This window comes from Colobus angolensis, unplaced genomic scaffold (assembly GCF_000951035.1).
Source record: "Colobus angolensis palliatus isolate OR3802 unplaced genomic scaffold, Cang.pa_1.0 Scaffold152, whole genome shotgun sequence".
In the NCBI taxonomy this organism is placed as follows: domain Eukaryota; kingdom Metazoa; phylum Chordata; class Mammalia; order Primates; family Cercopithecidae; genus Colobus; species Colobus angolensis.
This window is the reverse complement of record NW_012114622.1, coordinates 393273-401136: the sequence shown is the minus strand read 5'-3', so window position 1 is coordinate 401136 and position 7864 is coordinate 393273.

The following is a 7864-nucleotide window of genomic DNA, read 5'->3' as shown; positions in this document are numbered from 1 at the left end:
TTCCTTCCTTCCTTCCTTCCTTCCTTCCTTCCTTCCTTCCTTTCCTTTCTTTCTTTTTTTTTCTTTCTCTTTTTCTTTTTTTTGATAGAGTCTTGCTCTGTCACCAGGCTGGAGTGCAGTGGCTCGATCTCGGCTCACTGCAACCTCTGCCTCCCAGGTTCAAGTGATTCTCCTGCCTCAGCCTCCCAAGTAGCTGGGACTACAGGTGTGTACCACCATGCCCAGCTAATTTCTGTATTTTTAGTAGATATGGGGTTTCACCGTGTTGGCCAGGATGGTCGATGCTTTCACTTTTCAACTAGATGTTGGGGCACCATAACCACAATTCAATATAAAACGTGAATTTGTATCAGGCTACCTGGAACTCCCTGGTGTCTCTAAGTTCCTATATATTAGACACAACTTTGCAAAACAAATTATTCCAAAATTATATATTCTTCATGCCTTGAATCCTCTAATATACCCATTACTTTGGGAAAGAAATCTTAGCCTGATATCCAAGATACTCAATCTAACTGCCACCTCCATTTGTCCCACTACTCCCTTATGTTTTATATATTATAGCCCAGTGTTTCTCCACCTTGACACTGTTGACATTGTGGACTGGGTAACTCTTTGTCATGGAGGGTTGTTATATGCACTGCAGGATGCTTAGCAGCATCCCAGTCCTCTACCCTTTTGTTTCTGTGTCATTCTCTTTCCCTAGTGCGTGTGGTTCTTCTTCATGGATAAACTTTTTGTTGGGAAGAGAAGTGGATAATGTGTTTGTCCAGCTTCTTTCCTTTCTACCAAGAGCCAGGAGGGAGATAGGAAGAGGAGAGGCCAAACAGGCAATGGGGAGAGGAAAAAGTGTGGACTCATTTTAATTATTTGATCCCTTCATGTTAATAGGACAAAGATTGTTTGCTATATATACATTACTTTACATCTAGTGAAATAGCTTAACATACATGCCAGACCATATACAAGCTGGACTCTCTCATTTGTTCCTCCTTAAAGTCCTATGAAATGAAATAAGGGACACTATCTCCGTTTTACGGAGGAGGAAACTGAGGCCCAGCGAGTTTCAGTTGTTTGCCATAAACAGCCCATATAATGAGGGGAGCCATGATTCAAGGTATGACAAGCTGTGCCCTAAAGACCATGCTCTAAGCTATATTTTAAGTTTATAAAGATTTAGGAGATGTTATCCTTGAGACAGTTTACTTTGGTTTCATCTTCCTGTTATTGAAAGATGGATCACCTGAGAGGAAAAGCCAATTGAATTTCCATCTTCCCTGTGTATTTCCATTCCAGAGCTTTCACTTGCCTTTAATGACTTTCTCAGGCCTTCCTCTTGAGTGTGAGACCTTCCAGGGCTGAGCTCAGCCTGAACATGAAGTTTTGGGAAAGAGTTAGGAAAGTCTGTTCAGCTGTTTTTTAAGAAGAAGAAGAAAAGAAAAGATATAGAGTACCACTTATCCCATTCCCCAAATAACTTAGTGTTTAGGCTCTCAAAAATTCACAAGTGGTCAGACCTTTATGAGAAAGCTCAGAGTTAGTTGAAAAGGACTTGAATTTAAGAGTCTTCCCTCCTCTCCCCTTCCCGAGCACAGGTGAGTGTGAAGCATGCTGCTGTCAGATGGTTGGTGAATTTGTTACAGAGAGGGCTGAGGTTTCCTTACATAGAAAGTTCGTCAGCCATGGCAGCTTTGGGTTCTCATTAAGGCTGTTTCTCCTTCATTCTCCCTCTGCTCCTTTCCCCTACACAAGGTCTTCTCCAGGTTTGCTTTTCATTCTACAAAACTCACTTATGAGTGCCAAGTTTAAACGAAGCATCCAACTAGGGGTTCATTTATTTATCCCTTCAAATATATGCGTTGAATTTCTACAAAATACTAGGTAAGGTGCTAGGCATTTTACATATGTTATTTCATTTACTCACCCCAAGAACCCTTCAAAGTGAGTATCATCATTACTGATTTAAATTAAAGAAATTCAAGTATCAGTTTCACAACTACACCAAATGTCATGTTGAGGTCCAAAGGGAGTGGGTGGATGAGCAGAAAGAACACTCAGGGGGCCGCAGGCAGGTGAAAGATGATTTTATTCAGCAGCAGCTCTCATCGACAGCTTTCTTACACTAGCACTGTCTTTGTCTCAACTGTCTGCTCCGGCTCTGTGGCTCCTGCAGCCCCCACGCCTGCGGCTGCATGGTTGGCTCTTCCTTGGCTTCAGGGTCAGCAGCTTAACCCTTTCTGTATTTGGGTATGAGCAAGTCTAGTAGGGCCCTGGCTCCTTCCTATCCATCTGCAAAGATGGACAGCTCTGACTCTCTTTCTCTGGGCACCAGTGCGCCTGCACAGTGTCAACAGGGCAATTATATGTTTTACAGACAACAGTGACTTAGGGCCAAGGGGTGGCCTTCCCATGTTATGGCTACATGGTTGTGATAACAAGTGGAGTTAAATGCCTGCACTCTGAACTCGCTGAGTCATTCAGGATGTAAACATCCTACTTCGGCCTATCCCTGACCAAAGTACAGCCATGTTCCTTACACTAAGATATATTATATCTTTATATAGATATATTTATAAAGATATATTATACCTTTATATATATCAAGATATATTATATAAATTAAGTAAATTGTCCTTGGATATTAATATGAATGTAGAAATGAAATTCAGCCTAGGGATTTGTCTTTCTGCAAAGTCCATGCTTTCAACTACTATACACCTTTTCTTCCTAGCAATAAACCACAGCTGGGAGATCTGGGTTGTTGTTTATGTTACATAAGGAAGGGTAGGAGGAACTGGGGATATTGAGGCTGGAAAAAGGTGCCACCAGATATTTGATTAATTTGATGTGGAAAGGGGATAAATAATTGGGGGCTGTGGGTTTTTGAATGGTAGAAGATACATGGAGAAAGATTTTAGTTTAAAATGTAAAAGGGTTTTAGTTCAAAATGTAAAAAAATTTGAATGAGTTAGAACTCCCCCACAAATGAATGTACTCACCTCCCCACCCCCAACCTGGCCCCAGCCGGAGAGAAAGGAGTACCCATAATTTGAAGAATTCAAGCACAGCCTGTATAATCACTTGTCAAGGCTGTTCTGTTATAGGGAGGATTCAGGCAGCTGGTGATGAGGTAAATAAGATGAGCTGGCTTTGTGATTCTGTAACTTTCTGATCTTAATACCAGGAGTCTATAGGACCTGGAATCAGTTTCTTCACCTGTTTAGGCTTCTCCATTTGTTAAGGTTATTTCTCACTCTAATGTTCTTAGACTATGTAGTTCTCAAGGTTAAAACTGTATCTACAGATATAATTACAAGTATGGTTTTTTACTATTTTAGTCTGACAGAGGTTAGCATAATGTTGAAATCTTGAGTTTTGTTCTATGGTTTCCTGGCTCAATCCCAGCAAACTTGAGCCTGAAGTCAAGGTCTTCTCTTACTAATTAACTCTTATTTATTTCTCAGTTTAATCCAAAGTTTGTTTTATTTAGCATCTGGGATAACTGAGGAAGAACTCATTTTATATATTCCCAACTCCCAGTCTGAAGATGCCCTGGTCCTTCTAGAATTATGGTTCAACTATAAAGAAGGGTGAGCCAGGCCGGGCGCGGTGGCTCAAGCCTGTAATCCCAGCACTTTGGGAGGCCGAGACGGGCGGATCACAAGGTCAGGAGATCGAGACCATCCTGGCTAACATGGTGAAACCCCATCTTTACTAAAAAATACAAAAAAACTAGCCGGGCGAGGTGGCGGGCGCCTGTAGTCCCAGCTACTCGGGAGGCTGAGGCGGGAGAATGGCGTAAACCCAGGAGGCGGAGCTTGCAGTGAGCTGAGATCCGGCCACTGCACTCCAGCCCGGGCAACAGAGCGAGACTCCGTCTCACAAAAAAAAAAAAAAAAAAAAAAAAAAAAAAGAAAGAAGGGTGAGCCAGATCAAGACAGACTGTCAGCCAGAGAAGGGACTTATGGCAGGGCTGGAGATCAAGGAGTCTGACAGAGGATGGTTGGTACAGGCATCAGGTGACATTCTATAGATAGTAGAACAGTTTATAAGCAACCCTTGTAAAGGGTTGTTGCAAGGATTTCCTGTGTTAAATATATGTTACATGCTTAGAATGGTGTTACATAATAATAGATATAGTAGGTAATACCATCTGCTTTGTTGTTATTACTATTTTTGTCCTCTATGTGCAGCAACTGTATTTAGTAGGTGCTCAATAAATAGGTGGTGAATGAACAGAGGAATGAACAAATAGCCCTTTTGGAAAGTAGTATTTTTTAAAAAAAATAATAATTTAGAAGCAAAAGTGGTAGTTGCATCTTTTGGTAATGGTAAGACTTTTACAGAGGAAATGGGAAAGCCTTGTAAAACCTGACATCCTGTTGATATCATACCATTATTGTGAACTGTCAGTCCAGACATTTCACTGTTATCGTTTTTATGGTAAAACTCTTGGAAATAAGAGGGCCTATAAAAATATGATTATGGGATGAGTATTTATCATTATTGCCTTTGCCAGTTTCTAAGCCTGAATGAGTTTTTGTTTGAGCCAGTGAAAGATTGTTCTTTTTCTTTTTTTTCTTCAAGTAACCCAAATGCTTTTAATTTAGAAAATAAATATGCATATTTATTCTTTATATTTATAGCTAAATATATACATGTATTAATGTTCACTGGGTCAATTGTCTCCTCTTGTATTGAAAAGGGTGCAAATTCCAGCTTCTTCTAGGCATCTGTGAGAGGGGCCACCATATCCTATCTTGAGTCCTTGTTCAATTGAGCCAAGGCCTCTTCTCTTGCAGCCTGGGTAGAGGTTGCATGGGGAGAAGCAGGCAAGCTAGAGAATTGCCAAATTGCCATCTCACTTCAGCAAGTCATCAAAGTTATATGCAAATGTACGCGGGTACTCTCAGTGAAGCTCATGTACACCAGACCTGAAACAGGGCTTGAATCAGTCAGTCTACCAGCTCTGCTAAGCTCCTGACCTGGCAGTTAGGGACACCAAATCATACAGTTAGAGTCTGGGGTTATAGAAGGAAGTGTGTGCTGTCACCCTAAGGTTTTCCATACTGAGATCACTTGGGATGTAGCCTTCAGTCTTGTAGGCCTAAAAACCAGAATTTTCCAGGCTACCAAGTATTTAATATATAGTTAATGGCTCAGTAAATACTAGAAATTAATATTCTTATTTTCTCTAACTAGGTGGCCTATTGCCAAGTTTTAAGAGTTCTCTCATTGTTGCTGTCTATATCCTGAAATTCCCAAGTTACTTTTGTGTGCATCACCCCCATGCACAAGACATAAAGTAGAGGTCCTGTTAACATTTGGAAATAAAGGGTAAGAAAATTTTCTGTTATCTCCTGCTGCAGCATTCATTTTCTTGGAACAAATGGGGAGGGGGTGTTTGCGGTGTAAACATATGTATAGGAACCTCTCATATATGAATGAGAACAAACACATATTTGGCTTCTGAGGAGCCTGCCAGGAAGAGGAGGTCAAGACTGGCTCACAGAAAATACATAGAATCCCAAAGTCTTATTTGAAACACAACCTGTTCAACTAAAGAACATATAAGGTATCCTTTCTTAAAAGAGAATCCTCAGTGAACTATAGGTTACCAGATTGTGTGAAAATAGTGACATTATTTCTCAGTCTTATGTTTAGCTCCTTCCATACATTGGCTTATCAAATCCTTACAAGAACCCTGCAATGCATGTGTCATATTCCCCACTGTATGTGGAGGAAACCAAGGTTCTAAAAGGTTGGACAATTTGCCCAGATTCCTCAGCTAATATGTTGCAAAGGCACAATGTGAATCAGTTTCTGCCTTTACTTCTTAAGCTTCTAAAAGTGAAATCTATACTGTCTGGAGGCAAAGAGGGAAAGAGAAAAAAGAAGGAGAGAACAGGAGAGAAGGGAACTGGGGCAGGAGAAAATGGATGTTTGAAGGGTAGGCAAAAATATAACTCAGAGCAATGCAAACTTACTAACTAGGTTTTCCACTGTTTATAATTTAATCTATAGTAGCATCTGGTGGAAATTGTTAGTGGTCAATTCGTGGAACTGCCAGCAAAGCTTACATTTTGAAAGTTGAGTGGAGCATACCCGTTTGCTTGGTCTTGGGATGAGAGTTGGGAAAAGATCAAACTGAGAGAAGACATTCAGGAAACACATTTCTTTAACTGCCTGCAGGAGGAAACTTTTCACAACTGGAAAATGCAAGCCATTACTGCCAACCCTGGATCATGGAGACTTTACCTCATTAATCATAGCTGTCAGGGTCCTTTCAGTAAACAGCAAGCTGTTGACATACAAAATATCTCCTGTATTTCATGGAAAAGCAAAAGGAGGAAATAGTAAAATATACAAGTCATCAAAGTAAATGCTTACTAGAGTCAAAACAGAATGTTGCATGACCTTCTAAATTCAAGGCAATGTAGAATACTGAAGACATTGGAAATCCTCAAGAGAGCATTTTTATATTTAGGTATAGCTTATATTTTTTATATTTAGATATAGCTCTTGTGAAGAAAAATGCAAAATAAGTATAGATGCAGTGATGACAAGAGATCATTGATAAAGGGAAGATGTCTAAACTCTAATGCAATGTTTATATGTAATTATAAAATATGTGAGGCATGTGTGTGGTTGAATATTTACCTTTATAGATCTGTCTATTCTAGTCCATAAATAGGGTAAACAGGGCTTGGGCTGGTAGGCAGGGTTGGGACTTAGAGTCAGAGAGGTCATCTGGAATCCATATATTACCTGATGTAGTTGGGAGGAGAAACTAAATCCCATTCATACATTTCTTTGAGAGTCAGGAGAGGAAGGTGGTCAAGAATCAGAGGGAGGCAATGCTAACATCAAACCCAAAAGGGGATAAGTGGAATTAGAGTGGAAAAATTGGATCAATGTAGGAGCAGGTTGGGAAGAATGTCACAGATTTTTTGGGAAAAAGCCATAGTAGGACATATCTGTATAAGATAAACACCAGTTTCTGCCATTTTCACCACTACCACCTTAGACCATGCCTCCATTATCTATAATTGGCGTATCTTAGGAGCTACCTGACCAAGTGGCCTTCCTGCTTCCACTTTTGCCTCCCTGTAGACTAATCTTCCATAGTGGTCTTTTTGTGTAAATCAAGTAATACTTCTTTGCTTAGACACCCCAGTGCCTTTCCATTGAAATCAGAATAATATCCAAACTTATTATTATGGTCATCCACTTCGTCTGTTACCAAACCCCAGTTGTTCTCTTAACCCAAATTCTTTTATTCTTTCTCTGATTCATTCTGCTATAATTCCACTATTTTTTTCCCTCTTTTTCTCATGCATATAAAGTTGTGTCTGCTTGAAGGACTTTGTAGTTGCTGTTTTGTTACCAGGAACAGTTTTTCCTCTGACATTCACATTCTTGGCTTCTACCTAAGATTTAAGGTTTAATTCAGATATCTCCTACTTAGAGGGGTCTTTTTAAACCTTCTTATCTAAAATAGTACATAGCACTTCCCAATAGTATGTACTTTTTAGTTTCAGAGACCTGTATGTACAAGAAACCTTTTTTTTTTTTTAAGACAGAGTCTCACTCTGTTGCGCAGGCTGGAGTGCAGTGGCACAATCTCGGCTCATGCAATCTCTGCCTCCTGAATTAAAGCGATTCTCATGCCTCAGCCTTTCCCAAGTAACTGGGATTATAGGCTTGTACCACCACACCCAGCTAATTTTTGTATTTTTTGTAGAGATGGGGTTTTGCCATGTTGGCCAGGCATGGCCTCGAACTCCTGACCTCAAGTGATCTGCCCACCTCAGCCTCCCAAAGTGCTGGGATTACAGGCATGAGTCACCATGCCCGGCCTAAG